A 14,676-nucleotide genomic window follows, 5' to 3' on the forward strand; every position below is an offset into this window, starting at 1 on the left:
AGATTATTTCTTTTAGTAGAGATGCAATTAACATGTATTTAGGTAATCCTCTCACCTTGGCAGAGAATGAGCGGTGCGAGTATCGTGCCAAAGAATTAGCCAATGATTGGGACCTTCCGACTGTGAGTGCTACCTTATGCCTTGAAGGAAGGACGTATGATTTAAATGATCAGGGATTCCCAAAGTAATGGAAGAGAGGAAGTTTGAATCTGGAGGCAAGGGCATATTTGGTGCTGCTTTTGAATAATATCCGGCCAAGGAGCCACAACACCACTATTCCTTTGGATGTAGGATGCTTATTGTACTACATCATGATTGGAAAATCTGTTGATGTGGCATCCATTATTGCGGGGGAAATACACAAAGTGGCTACTAGCGGAACGAAGTTCGGTGGTAAAGCGGGTGTTCTTACATATCCGGGGCTAATTATGGGACTTTGCCGAAGGGCAAATGTTCTTATTCCGGATGAGGTACATTTGTCTATCACTAGTGTTATTAATGATGCTTATCTGAACAGGTTTTGCCAAAGCCAGATGGATAGAGTCGAAGGAGCTGGGACTTCGTCCTCTAGACCCCGAGCCCGCACTACTCCAGCATTCGATCAGATGGCATTTGCTAATTATTGCTGTGAGAGCTTTGAGGCCTCTAGGAGGTCTCAATCATTTATTTTTGATGCTATGCAGCAACAATTTTATAACACCTTCCTTGCACCTGAAGCCCGCACATTCCCTTCCCAGGAGGAATATGTTGCTTATGCTAATTGGCCTGAGGGCAGGCCAGCTTTTATGGGGGGTGCAGGAGGCGGTCCGAACCATGACGATGAGATGGAGGATGTTCTTGGATCCGTTGGTGGTGGCCATGAGGAAGAAGATTGAGGAGTTTGTTGAATTAGAGTAGTTTTTATTTGAGTTTTTTTGTATTATTATTGCTTTTGTTTAATTATGATTGTACTTTTGGTGGCTCTAGTTTCACCATAACTTTGGTTTGTTAATTTGTTTTGACAATTGCATGAATATTCTGTGAGATTTAAGTGTGTTACAATGAATTTGGTTTACCAACATTTGTTTGTTTAATTGTTCTTATTCATAAGTCAAGCTTAAAGCAACCAAGAAATGTTCACAAAGAAGGAAGCATAGGACACTTCGAGTGGTGATGATAAGAATTAGTGTCGGCATTTTAAGGTACACTTTATCGCTTTCTAGACTTAACATGAGTAGTTTGATGGTGTGTTGCAAATTCCATATCATAAATTCATTGAAATACATGTCATTTTTTAATCAAAATAGGACTTAACCAATTGTGAGGAGGCTTTCCATTGTACACTAAAATGCGGGAAACCGAACATTATTTCAATTCATTCTTATCATGCTAAATCATGCATTAATCTATTTTTATGTGAAAATATTGAAAATGATAGAGGCATTGTTTGTTATGAGAAAAACCACTTGACCAAAAAGTTTTGAACCAACTAACCTTGTGAGGAGTGATCCTTAGTTAACCCCCTTTTAACTTACTTTAGGATTGATTTGATTGATAAGTGTAAAATCAATTGAAAATTTTGTGAATAAATGAATCCTAATTTCTTTCGTGTCAATTAAACCCTCAAACCGAGTTGTTTGCAAATTTTGCCTTTTGCTTATGTCTAAGTAGGGAGCATTAGTAAATAAATTTGGTTTTGGAATCTAAAGTTGGGGAGAGTAAAGTAAAAAGAGTTGATTAGAAACTTGGAAAAGTGTGTTTTTTTTATGAAAGGGTGAAAATATGAAAAGAAACAAGAAGAAGAAATCACCCTTGAAATCATAGAGCAAAGTAAAAAAAAACAAAGAAAAGGCTCATGGTTGTGTGGATGTAAAAAATAAGAAAAGGAAAAAAAAAAGAAAAAGACGGGGATCAAAGAAATGGAAATTGTGTAGAGTTGAATGCATGGGAATGCTCCCTTAGGATAGGCAATTTTGTTGAATTCTCTTAATCATATCCTTTCTTGTAACCCAAGCCACATTACAACCCTTGAAAGACCTCTTGATTCTCATTTTTCACATGATTTGGTATTTGTTTTGATGACCGCATGATTTGAGTTGTTGTTGATTTAATTGCTTGGATGAGTGAAAGTAAACCTTCATGTCTATTCATCATTATTATGATGTGTGTGTAAGTTTGATTCAATTTTGACATATATGGCTTTGAATTCCTTGGTATGATTTTTGCACCCAACCATTGCTCTTATTCATGTTTTGTCTAGCATTGAGATAGGTGGATTGAGAAAGTGCCATACACTTTTGAACCATTTGAATGTCCTTGGTTAATCTTTGTTTCAATCTTTTGTGTCTTTGCTTTGGTTGTGTTGGTGGAAACTTTTTTTTAGGGACAAACAAAATGCTAAGTTGGGGAGAGTTGTTAGGGACCAATTAGTACTACTTTTTATATAAATTTATTGGTCTCTTTTACCAATTTTTGATGTAATTACACACTTTTATTCTCACAATTTTGTATAAATGCAATTAGGTTTAATTGATGTTGTTTTGAGTAGTTATTTCACGTATTTATTAGTTTTGTAGAATTTTTGGACAAGAGAGCTTCGGAGTGCATAAGCATAATTTGGAAGAAGTGTTGAATGCAATTTGGAGGCATAATTTGGAAGACTAACACTTGGGAGAATCATTGCATGAAGTTTGCAAGGCAAGGAAGCTGAATTAGCTTTAGTTCGCGCCGCGACCAGGGATGGCGCCGCGAACCTTGTGAATCCAGCAAGCTGTTTTTGCCAAGTGTTCTGTTTTTAAGCCAGCTGTGTGTGACAATTTTGTATCTGTTTTAGGATGCTTTTTAGTTTTAGATGAAAATGAACATTTTAGGAAAGGTCAACTCTTTAAGAAAATAGAATGGAAAATAGTCATTAATTCATTAATAGTTTGATAATTTGTAAGAGAAAAAGGGAGTTTATTCTACCATTGCCTTTTGCTTTCCAAAATGATGATGAGGAGATAAACCCCATTTTGTCAAGATTGGAGGTAGTAGTTATTCCTATTTGTTTATGTATTTCATTTGACTCTTATATATGATAAAAGGTTATTGATGTATTGAATGATATTTTTGCCCTAAGTTGAATATTAGATTTGAGTAGTTGTTGAAAGAGATTATTTAAGTCTTGACATAAAATATATTTTCAAGTAGTGAATAAGTTGTAGAAATAGATTTATTCACTACTCTTCTTTTGTATCAACCATTAAAGATTGCTATATTGATAGTTAGGTGGAGAAATCGTCTAAAGATTAATATAGTGATTATCACAATATCATTTAGACATAAATGATATTGAAAGGATACTTGAACATCATCAATAATCTTAAATCTATATAGTTGTCATAAGGAATCATAAGCAATTTGGATAGTGAACTCCAATCTTGCCAAGCCTTTTATATTTGATTAAAACTATTTTATTGTTTTAGTGACAGTTTACTCAAAAGATAACTTTTCAAACAAAACAACTTGGTTACATTTTAAACTTATAACAATTGGGATTATAGAACGGCGATAATAACAACCAATCTTTGTGGATACGATATTAAAATATTTTCTGAAAATATACTTTTCAACAGTAACCGGAGGAATAACTTTCAGAATTACCATCAACAACCTTATGTTGCAGCAGTGACCATTCCGACTGCAACACCAATTCAACAACAACAACCACAACGTCAACAAAATCAATTCCAACAACAACAGGGTAACAGATATGCTTATCAACAGAGACAGAGGATGATAAGATAGGTGTTTCGACACTCTTCCGATGTCGTATGCCCAGTTGCTTCCCAACCTTCAACATTTGCAACTTGTGCAGTTACGCACTTTGGCTCCTCCCGTTGGCAGGCTTCCAGTGGGTTATGACGCCAATGCTAGGTGTAATTTCCACTCTGGGACACCTGGCCACACTATTGAGAACTGCAAAGCTTTTAAGCACGTAGTTCAGGACCTTAATGATTCAAAGGCCATTAACTTTGCATCGGCTCCTAATGTTGTCAACAATCCTATGTCGCAGCATGGTAGAGCAAATGTTAACATGGTTGAAGGAGAAGCCAAATTAGTCAAGGAGGTGTTGAAACTGAAGACTCCGCTGTTTGAAATCAAAGAATACTTGCTAAAGGCAGATGTTTTCCCCCGCTGTGGAAGCGGTTGTTTGGGTTGTGTTGCACAGAGTGGGGGTTGTGTGAAGCTGCAGCAGGGTATCCAGGCCTTGCTTGACGATGGTATCCTCCAAGCTGAAGACTTATCTGCCCAAAGGTCTGTTGAAGGGGTTGTTGAGAATGCAGATGTTGATCCTCTCTTTCCTGAAGATGTTGAAGAATTTACAAATGTTGTTCCTGCTCATTTTGTAATTCCCAATGATGTAATTAATTTTTCTAATGTTGTTGCTGATATTCCAAACATGGTGTTTGATTCTGATGTACTTGCTGAACTTGATTCCGATGTTTCGAATGTTTGTACTTCAATAAATAAGATTTCTGAGTATGACTGTGATGTTGCCACTATCACAATTTTCTACCCGACCGCTCAAATCAGTGCGCCAGTAGCGCAACCGGTACCACCAGTGCGACCGCATCAATCCACTATGACCATCACGACCCCTGGTCCTTTACCTTTCACCAGCGAAAGGGCCATTCCTTGGCATTACGGGGGGAGTGTGTACACGCATGATCATGGAGTAGAGTAGCCACTAAAAGTAGAAGAGGTGCAGGATCAGAAGTCTGAATCTGGAATTGAGATAAAAGATCCCGCAGTGGACAATGTTGGTGGAATCGGGTGATTCACCAGAAGTAATAGACTGTTCTCACCACCGGTTACCCAACCTGATAGTGCTGACGCCGCGGCGAAGGCTAAAGGCAAGCAAGTTGTGAATGAGGTTACCTCTGCACCACAGGCTGGCTCTGAGCCTGCTTTTGCGAAGGATGTGGACAAACTTTATTAAATTATAAAGAAAAGCGATTACAAGGTAGTCGATCAGTTGATTCAGACGCCATCCAAGATATCTATTCTCTGACTCCTGCTGTATTCGGAGGCACACAGGGAGGCACTCCTGACGGTCCTTAATGTTGCATATGTGCCTCAGAAGATCTCAGTGAACCAACTAGAGGGGATCATTGCAAATGTTCATACAAGCAATGGGTTGGGTTTTACTGATTCTGACTTGACGCCAGCTGGACGCGATCATAACAAGGCTTTGTACATCTCGATGGAATGCAAAGACGTTGTGCTATCCCATGTTCTGGTGGATACAGGTTCCTCTCTCAATGTGTTACCCAAGAGAGCCCTGTCAAAGTTAGATGTAGAAGTTTTGATCTTGAAGCCTTCCGATCTTGTTGTGAGAGCTTTCGATGGTTCTAAGAGGTTGGTATTCGGAGAGGTAGAATTGCCAATTCAGATTAGATCACAAACCTTCAACACCGTTTTCTATGTGATGGATATCAGTCCTTCGTATAACTGCCTGTTGGGTCGTCCTTGGATCCATAATGCTGGGGTAGTCTCCTCGACCTTGCATCAGAAGATCAAGTTCCCAGTCAACGGAAGAATTATCACTGTCTGTGGTGGGGAGGATATTCTGGTCAGTCACCTGGCTGCATTCAAGTATGTAAAGGTAGAAGGTGAGATTCATGAGACCCTGCGTCAGGCCGTTGAGGCAGTTCAAGTCAAGGATGCAGCTCCAGTGGAAGAGGTTGAAGCAGGTGCCTCTTTATCGTCCTTCAAGCAGGCACATGCCTTGGTAAATTCAGGTGTTGCTCCCGGTTGGGGACGTCTGGTGGATTTACCTGTAAAGGAAGACGAGTTTGGGATTGGGTATCAGCCGACATTGACTTCTACAACTTCAACGCCTCAGACTCGTCAGGGGCCGATTACTTTCTCCAGTGCTGGCATCATTCAGTATGGCCAGGTCTCTGCAATCAACGAAGAAGATGGGGATAACGATTGCGACATTGACAACTGGGTGCGTCCAAGGGTCCCGGGTGAAGTTCTCCGCAACTAGTCTTCTGAAGAGATTATCCAAGTCACTCTTCTTAAAGAGTAATTTTCTTTGTTTATTCATGCATATCCAAGTCTTACGTTCCGCCCAGGGCGCGATGACTCATTGTAGGGCTCATCTATGTGGATACCTGCATTTTTTATCATAAATAAAGGACGTCTTTTTGCATTCAAATATTTTGTTCGCTGTCTTTCTATTTTTGCAGTTTTCAAAAATAAAAAGAAAAAATATATATATATATATATATATATATATATATATATATGTATATATATATATATATACATTTGGCAATGTTTTGTTTAGTTTCCACTTCTTGTTCACACTCATAAGCACATACCATCACTCATGCAGATGCACGTCACCGGATCCTATTAATAACAGTTCTGCTATGGCTCGCTTCGACTTTGAAAATCCAATCTTTCAAGCTGAAGAAGAGGGTGGTGAAGACTGTGAACTCCCTGAAGAACTTTCTAGGTTGTTAAGACAAGAGGAAAGGGTCATTCAACCACATCAAGAGTCTGTTGAAGTGATTAATCTCGGCACCGAGGACGCCAAGAGAGAAATCAAGATAAGGGCTTCTTTGGAAGATAATGTGAAGAAGGGGCTGATTAAATTGCTGCAAGAGTATGTCGACATCTTCGCTTGGTCTTATCAGGACATGTCAGGGCTTGACACAGACATTGTGGTACACCGTTTGCCTCTCAAAGAGGATTGTCCTTCGGTCAAGCAGAAGCTCAGAAGAACAAGACCAGAGATGGCTGTCAAGATAAAGGAAGAAGTGCAAAAGCAGTTGGATGCAGGGTTTCTAGCGGTTACAAATTATCCGCCATGGGTTGCAAATATCGTTCCAGTACCTAAAAAGGATGGAAAGGTACGGATGTGTGTTGACTACCAGGATCGGAATAGAGCTAGTCCTAAAGATGATTTCCCATTACCTCACATTGACGTTTTGGTGGATAACACGACTCAGTTCTCGGTATTCTCCTTCATGGATGGCTTTTCTGGCTATAATCAAATTAAGATGGCACCAGAAGACATGGAGAAGACAACTTTCATAACCCCATGGGGCACCTTCTGCTACAAGGTGATGCCGTTTGGTCTGAAAAATGCTGGGGCAACATATCAACGAGCTATGGTAACTCTTTTCCATGATATGATTCATCATGAAATGGAGGTTTATGTTGATGATATGATTGCCAAATCTCAGACAGAAGAAGAACATCTGGTGAATTTGAAGAAACTGTTTGAGCGTTTGAGGAAATTCAAGCCGAGGCTTAATCCGAACAAGTGCACTTTCGGGGTAAGATCTGGAAAATTGTTGGGTTTTATTGTTAGTGAAAAAGGGATTGAGGTGGATCGGGCCAAAGTGAAAGCGATCCAAGAAATGTTTGAGCCAAGAACAGAAAAACAAGTCTGTGGTTTCTTAGGAAGGTTGAATTACATTGCAAGGTTCATCTCTCACCTAACATCCACGTGTGAGCCAATATTCAAATTGCTAAGAAAAGATCAGGCTATCAGGTGGAATGATGATTGCCAAAGGGCTTTCGAAAAAATAAAAGAGTATTTGCAGAATCCTCCTATCCTTATGCCTCCAGTCCCAGGGAGACCGCTGATTATGCATTTGATAGTACTTGATAATTCCATGGGTTGTGTTCTCGGTCAACACGACGAGACAGGTAGGAAAGAGCATGTCATCTACTACCTGAGTAAAAAATTGATAGATTGCGAGTCGAGATACTCAATGCTTGAAAAGGCATGTTGTTCACTTGCATGGGCTGCTAAGCGATTGAGACAATACATGCTGACTCACACAACCTTACTGATCTCCAAGATGGATCCAGTCAAGTATATATTTGAGAAGCCAGCTCTCACCGGAAGGGTAGCTCGTTGGCAAATGGTACTGGTAGAGTACGACATTCAGTATACATCCCAGAAAGCCATTAAAGGGAGTATTCTGTCAGACTATCTTGCTCAACAGCCGATTGATGATTATGAGCCGATGAAGTTTGATTTTCCGGATGAAGACATCATGTTCCTCAAGATGAAAGACTGTGAAGAGCCAGTTGTTAAGGAGGGACCCGATCCAGATGAGAAGTGGACTTTAATGTTTGATGGGGCCATCAATGCTAAAGGAAGTGGAATTGGTGCTGTCATTACCACTCCGAAAGGTGACCACATGCCTTTCACCGCTCGTCTGACTTTTGAGTGCCCCAATAATGAAGCTGAGTATGAGGCAATGATCTTGGGTATTGAGCAAGCCATTGATTTGAGAATCAAGACTCTGGACATCTTTGGAGATTCAGCTCTAGTGATCAATCAAGTGAATGATGATTAGAATACTCTCCAGCCTAATCTGGTCCCCTACAGAGATTACACGAGAAGACTGTTGACTTTCTTCACAACAGTAAAGCTGTATCATATACCTCGTGATGAGAACCAGATGGCAGATGCTCTTGCTACTCTATCCTCCATGATCAAGGTGATTCGGTGGAACTGAGTTCCCAGGATCGATGTTATGCGCCTTGATAGAGCCGTGTTTGTGTTTGCTCCTGAACTGGTAGTTGATGACAAGCCCTGGTATCACGACATCAAGTGCTTTCTGAAGAATCAAGAGTACCCTGTAGGGGCATCCAACAATGAGAGAAAGACTTTGAGAAGATTGGCAGGCAGTTTCTTCTTGAACAAAGACGATGTGCTGTATAAGAGGAACTTCAACATGGTTTTGCTCAGATGCGTGGATAGACACGAAGCGGACATGTTAATGCAGGAAGTTCATGAAGGTTCCTTCGGTACTTATGCCGGAGGACATGCAATGGCTAAGAAATTGTTGAGAGCGGGTTATTACAGGATGACCATGGAATCTGATTGTTTTAAATATGCTCGGAAGTGTCATAAATGCCAGATTTATGCTAATAAGGTGCATGTGCCGCCAAATCCTCTGAATGTGATGTCTTCGCCGTGGCCGTTTGCTATGTGGGGCATTGATATGATTGGAAAGATTGAGCCGACTGCTTCCAATGGGCATCATTTCATCCTTGTTGCCATCGACTATTTCACCAAGTGGGTCGAAGCGGCGTTATTTGCGAAGGTCACCAGACATGTGGTTACCCGATTCATTAAGAAAGAAATCATTTGTCGATATGGGATTCTCGAAAGAATCATTAATGATAATGGTTCTAATCTCAATAACAAAATGATGAAGGAGTTGTGCAAGAACTTCAACATTCAACATCACAACTCTTCCCCTTATCGTCCTAAGATGAACGGTGTTGTTGAGGCAGCAAATAAGAACATAAGGAAGAGTGTGCAGAAGGTGGTCGTTACGTACAGAGATTGGCATGAGATGCTACCCTTCGCCTTGCATGGGTACTGTACTTCAGTACGTACATCGACTAGGGCAACCCCTTATTCCCTTGTGTATGGTATGGAAGCAGTCCTACCTGTTGAAGTGGAGATTCCTTCTCTAAGAGTCATGTTGGATGTCAAGTTAGACGAAGCTGAATGGATTCAGACAAGGTTCAATGAGTTGAGTCTTATCGAAGTGAAGCGAATGGCAGCCATTTATCATGGGCAGTTGTATCAAAGTCGGATGAAGAGAGCCTTTGATCAGAAAGTGCATCCTCGATGCTTCCAAGTCGGAGATTTGGTGTTGAAAAAGATCCTTCCTCCTCAGACAGATCACAGGGGCAAGTGGACTCCTAACTATGATGAACCGTATATTGTCACCAAGGTTTTCGATGGTGGAGCCTTAATGCTTGCAACTATGGATGGTGAAAACTTCACTTCCCCTGTGAACTTGGACGCAATTAAAAATTACTTCGCATAAAATAGACCCGCTGGACAATAAAAAGAATAGTCCAGGCAAAAAATGGGCATCCCGGCGAACCAAAAAAAAATTGAAAAAAGGTTCGGGCAAAAGTTAGGGATTAAAAATGAAAAGATTGTACACCCGGTAAGTTGAAAACCTGAAAAGGCAACTTAGGCAAAAATGGGTATCCCGGTGGATTGAAAACCCGAAAGGGAGATCCAGGAAAAAGTTAGGGATGAAGCGAATAACTGTGTCCTGAGTAGTTCTGAATCTCATCTCGTGTCGATAACTGGAAACTTTCGAAGGATAGGAAACAATCCAATCACCTTTTTTCAAAAAGCTGATCATCTAGAGGATCTTGAAGACGAGCGAATCATAGCAGAATTGGAACCCGATAGAAATCCATTTCACATTGCTATTAGATTAATTTCTGTTTTTATCTTGTGTGCAATTACCTATTTACAGGGATTGCTTCCTGATGTAAATGCCTATTCAGAGGCCACTCAATCAATAAAATCATGTTATTCAGTACATCGATGTGTTCATTTTACTGTTTTGTTTGCAAAAATGACGTCCGAATTTTTGATAAACATTGCATCATGAAACATAAGAGCTTTACAAGTACGTGCTTAATAAACATTGAAAATTGCTGTAAATTTTAAGTGCTTTGGATCGTCTATTCATAGCAGGTACACTCGGGGCATTTCTTTAAGGTCCCAGCAGATGATCGCGGATGTTTTCTTCAACAGTTGGTATTTGGTATCTTATCCCTGCAAAGTTGGTTCAAGCGTTGGATTCTTTAATCCCCAGCAGGTTCTCACTACTGTACCCCCTCAAGCATTTGTTTCAGATTATGCACTCACCACTAGAGTCGACAGTGTCAAACTGTATATCCCCACCGGAGTTGACAGTGCCAGACTGTATCTTCCCAGCAGAAGCGGCTGCTCCTCAGAGTTCGATGCCAGATCGATGATCTCTATGCTAGACCTATGGTCTCTTTCGTTGAAGCAGAATCTCGGTACCGTATCGGTGTTTGCTTCCCCTGCTGAGTCGTCTCTCTCGCAGATTATGGTTGCCAAAACCACTGTCGCTTTCCTCTGTATCAAGTTTTCAGTGCCATTCTCTTCCCAGTCAGAGCCTCGGTATTTTGTTATTTGCCAGAACACCGTGTGGCGGGTCATTTCCCCACAGAGTTCTTTCTGCTGTGCATCTCCAACAGCCTTGCTAAGGTCCAGAAGATAGTGATCATTTCCCCAGCAGAATTCTTGCCTCAACTTGGCGTTCTCTCTAATCAAGCATTTCGCATCCCTGCATGTAGAATCATATTGCATTGCATCCTCCCAAATTGCGTAGCATTTCCATTTTCATGGAGCATTACGCCATTGAAAAATTCAAACATACGCATGTAAAGCATAAGGTATTCTCGGTATCCCAAGTGATAAGCCAGAAGTTGTTTCCAGTACTCAGACTGAAGATTGTTCATGACTTATCTTTATTATTCCCAGCAGGGGTCGTTGGCCCACGCGCCGCCTCAATTACCATTTTCCCTATTTCTGTCGATGCTGACAGGCATGAAAGTTTTCGGTATTCAGACCGAAGTGGCATTCAGGCTAGTTTTCCGATGTTCAGATCGAAGAAGTTTCCGACATTCAGGTCGATGCAACTTGTGGCATTCAGGCCAGTTTTCTGGTATTCAGACTGAAGTAGCGCTCAGGCCAGTTTCCTGGTGTTCAGACCGATGTTTGATAATCAAGTATCGTCCGATGCTTAGATCGAAGTCATTTCCAGTATTCAGATTGATGAACGGCATTTAGGCCATGGTTATTTCTGTGTTACCATTTATTTTGGTATTCAGGCTAACATTCCTTGTTTTGGTGTTTAGACCGACTCTCACCGTACCAGACGGATTCTTTTTCAAGACCACCTCTTGGCCGATTCTGACAGGCATTGTTACTTCATTTTTTCACTTTAGTGTAAATTTTCGGGCTTTTATCGTATTCAATCACTTGATACCTCGAAAGTGCGAAAGCCGTTTCTATCTTCCTTTCGGGTTTCCAGTTGATTGAATAGGGGCAGCTGTAATACCCAAAAATTTACCCTTCATTTTTCTTGGAAGCATAAGATTATGTTTCACATTTCATTAGCATCATACTAGGTCATAACCATTGCATACTACATTAGTGACATGGAAATCAGATTTTGATTGATCACTCCTTAACAAAAGGAGTCCACACCAAGCAAGATTGAGAATTGGACTTCATTTTCTAAGTATACAAGTCTCAAGGGTCTCAGGGGGGTCCAAGTATCTTATTATGGTCCTCAGTTCATCCGTGAAGGATTCAAAGCTATCAGAGTGTTCATCTGGATTTAATCAGAAATTAGGGTTTCATGGCTACCTGCAACAGGAAATGTTTGGTTGGAAGTAGAGGGGCTCATCCATGTCATGATTAGAGAGGCATCTTGGCCTAGGAAGATTCACAATTATCTCAGAAAGATCCATTGGCAATCAGTGCAATCGGTTCCTGATCTTTTTGCCCTAAACTAGGGTTTGGTATAAAATCAGTTTATTTCTGATTCTTTGGGTGAAAATATTTTCCATGGCCCTCCATATGTCCACAAGGTTCTACATACAAAAAATCAGCTCTTCATTTGAGCTAGAAGTGCTTCAATTGATCAATGGAATCAAGAATCAGACAGTTTGGGAAAACTCAACTGTGGGGCCAGAAAAGTCAACTCCTAACATTTTGAGAGTGGAATCTCAAAATCCATGCCTAGGGGATCCTACATGTGAAATTTGATCAAGGTTGGATCATGGATTCATCATTTAATCAGGAATTGGAAAAGTTACTTAATTTGGAAATGGTTGACTTTCCATTTAGGGCAAGTTTTCATGATTGTTGCACTCATTTTAAGCCCATTTTGCATCAAGATAAAAGCTCCATTTGAAAATTTCTCCAACATGAAAGTTGTTCCACTTGTTCCAAGATTTCTAGAGATATAAAGTTTTCTCCATTTGGATTAGTATTGAGAAAGTTATGCTTAGTCAAAGTGGGACATTTTTTTAGGACACTTAGAAAAATTTCCAAGTCCAAAATCTTCAAAATTTGTCAAGACTTCTCGGCCTGTTTTCTTGCACTTCAAGGAATTATTTGAAAATACTTTCTTCACAAAAATTGTACCTTACCATGTCCTCTTTCACATCCTTTTGGAATCATCTCATTTGGATCCATGGTTTGAGAGATACATTCATTTAAAGTGGGCACCATGACTTGATTTTCTAGGCAGATTTTGGGCCTGGCTGGCCCAATCAGATTTTCTAAGCATGCTGCACAAACCAGTTATGTTTTTTTTACCTCTTTTGGCCATGCATTGGACATCCATTCCTTAAGTTTGGCCCAAAATAACAACATTTTACACCTCACTTCACACTTTTATTCTTATGGATAAATCACTTATTAAAAAGTCCATGAGAACACCTAATCCACCCTATTTAAGAAGCTGAAACCCTAACCCTGAAGGAGCATTGGAATTTCGTGGCAAGGAGGCAAAGCTTCATCACATATCAGATTCCATTCCACTTCTATTTTCCATTAGGTAATCATCTCTTCCATGACCATGTTTTGATATATCTACGCTTGCTTACCATGTTCATCACCATTAATCCTTCCATTTTCATATTTCTTTTTCTTATTTAAAATATTTTCTTCGTCCATAAAATTACCCAAAAATATTTTTCACTTTTCTTAACATTTTATTTAATTTTATATAATTTTTATTTTCGTATTTTTTTTAATATTAATATTTTGTTTTAATTATTTATTCTAAATGGTCCATTTTAACACACTTTTTTTATTGATTTTATTTTTATGACTTAAAATTATTGTTAGCATTTGATTTTTGGGATGAAGGTTGACCATTGTCTCATGGTCAACCTGACCTTATTTAGTTTAAATTTTCATAATTTTTTTGATTAATTTTCTATTTATTTGTTTTTTTTTAAGTTGACTTGAATTTTCAGTTGACTTCTTTATGATCGATGTTTGACTTAGGGATTGCTTATGGCAATTGAAGAGATCTTTTGATCCTCCCTTGTTCATCTCATATGCCATGTATTAGAGGCCTTTTACCTTGATTTTATTTGGTCCTTACCTCATTTCCTGATTAAATTATTCAGTGGACCCTTCGTGTGTATATTTTCATCTGTTTGATTCATCTGTTATCTTTTATACTTGTTTCTCTCATTCATGCGTTTTATTGCTTGATTATTTAACATGTTCATACTCCCATGCGTTGTTTAGATGCTTCTTTATTTCATTCTTTGATTCTTTGATTTGATTATATATTGTTTATTTATCCGATCTGATTGATAACTGTTGCCTACTTGTATGATGTATGAGGCATATATTCTTATTGTTTGTTTGCCATGAACAATCCCCATTCATAACAAATGTACCCCTCTCCCATAAAGTGTATAATATTTATTTCTTTATTTCTTTTGTCACGTGTTAATACAAGAATTAAAACGAACATCCGATAACCATTTCAAAATAAGATCAAAAGCTCGATCCAACGTCGAGTAATCATTTTCAAAACTTAACAGAACCAACACGCATTCATCCATCCTCTTGTAAGTCGATTGCCTCAGGCCTCGCCATCTACCTGTAAGTCGATTGCCTCCGGCATCGCCATCTACCCTTATCTGTAGCTCCTCTCCACGCTCCATCCGTCGACTCTTGTTCCGTTTAGGTAGCACCCATTAGGTAGAACCCTTTGTATGATAACATAGGTAGAATTCCCTTATTCTTTGCATGCTAACATTAGGTAGATGTTCCCCTTTGTAAATCCTAACACATAG

Source organism: Lathyrus oleraceus, chromosome 6 (genome assembly GCF_024323335.1).
Source record: "Lathyrus oleraceus cultivar Zhongwan6 chromosome 6, CAAS_Psat_ZW6_1.0, whole genome shotgun sequence".
In the NCBI taxonomy this organism is placed as follows: domain Eukaryota; kingdom Viridiplantae; phylum Streptophyta; class Magnoliopsida; order Fabales; family Fabaceae; genus Lathyrus; species Lathyrus oleraceus.